Source organism: Rhinolophus hipposideros (genome assembly GCF_964194185.1).
Source record: "Rhinolophus hipposideros genome assembly, chromosome: 11".
Taxonomy (NCBI): Eukaryota; Metazoa; Chordata; class Mammalia; order Chiroptera; family Rhinolophidae; genus Rhinolophus; species Rhinolophus hipposideros.
Genome location: NC_138057.1, coordinates 45,729,154 through 45,730,656, shown reverse-complemented (window position 1 = coordinate 45,730,656; position 1,503 = coordinate 45,729,154). Strand labels below are relative to the sequence as shown.

Genomic DNA, 1,503 nt, shown 5'->3' with positions numbered 1-1,503 from the left:
ATGTGTATGTACCAAAACAACACAACTGTGAAATATGTAAAGCAAAAAGTTAGAACTGGAAAAGAAATAGAAAAACACACAATTATAATTGAAGGCTTCAATACTCTTCTCTCAAAGATGGATAGAACAACAAGGCGGAAAAGCAGTAAGGATACAGAAGAATTCAACACCATCAACCAATGGGAACTGATTGACATTGTAGGATATTCTATCCAACCAGAGCAGAATATACATTCTTTTCAAATGCCCATAGAATATATACCAAGATAAACTATATATAGGACCATAAAATAAACTGCAACAAATTTAAATTTAAATTTTTTTAATTTTAAATAAGTAAATAAATAAATAATTAAAATCATACACAGTATGTTCTCTAACCACAATGGAATCAAACTAGAAATTAATAAGAGAAAGATAAGAGATAAATCTCCAAACATTTGTAATCTAAATAATACACTTCTGAATAAATTGAGAGTTAAAAAGGAAGTCTCAAGAGAAACAATAAAATATAAATTGAATGGGAGAAAATAAAAACGTAACATATCGAAATCTGTGAGACTCGGCTAAAACAGTGCTAAGAGGGAAATTTATAATTCTAAAAGTATACATCAGAAAAAAAGTCCAAACCAATGATCTAAGTTCCCAACTCAAGAAACTAGGAAAAGAAGAGCAAAATAAACCCAATGTAACCATAAGGAAACAAGCAATAAAAATAACAGCAGAGACTTCTGCCTAGGCTGGAACTCAAGATGGCTACACTCTTGTTGAAACATGTTGGCCATCACTGCCTCCGTGCCCACCTTAATCTTTGGCTGTGTATCAGAAATGCTCTTCTTTTGGGAACTACTGCCAAAGAGATGAAGAAGTCCTGGTTCAAACCACGCTTTGCCTCCCTGTATCACTATCTACAGTTCGTTTCTTCCCATGGCTATGTCAATTTGCCACCATGACACTGTTAATCTCTTGAGTTCAGAGGTCTCTCTTTTTGGCTTTTTAGCCCTATTCATCCCTGGGAACTTTGAGTCTCTTTTGGAACCTGTGAAGTCCCTGTGTCTGGGGCCAGCCCTAATCCACACAATCAAGTTTGCTCTCATCTTCCTTTCCATGTATCACACCTGGAATGGGATCCAACACTTGATGTGGGATGTAGGAAAGGGCCTGAAGATGTCCCAGTTATACCAGTCTGCAGTGATATCTCGGTTCTTACTGAGTTGTCCTCTGTAGGACTGATAGCCATGTAAAGAGCTGAAGTTCCAACATTATCTTCTTACAGGTTATTACACTGAGCTATCTTCTTGTTTGTCACTCTTATCTCCTGCCAGGGTAAATTCTCTTGATTTGTTTAGACCCCTCTGTGCTTGCAGATTCCTTCTGGAGTTCAACAATAGAGTACCTTACAGAACCATAGTAATGGAAAAAGATCCAGTTTTTCCCTTATTTCTAAAGATGAAATGAGGGCAAAAACTCCTTTCCCTGCGCCCAGCTTGTGACCTACTCTGG

General features: G+C 36.9%; 1 pseudogene across 1 annotated transcript; it reads left to right on the top strand.

Annotated features, from left to right (window-relative positions):
- The first annotated feature begins 752 nt into the window (after window positions 1-752).
- LOC308504482 (succinate dehydrogenase cytochrome b560 subunit, mitochondrial-like) lies at window positions 753-1,244 on the top strand (annotated as a pseudogene). The gene has a single exon. The product of its transcript is annotated as a succinate dehydrogenase cytochrome b560 subunit, mitochondrial-like (transcript).
- The last annotated feature ends 259 nt before the right edge of the window (window positions 1,245-1,503 follow it).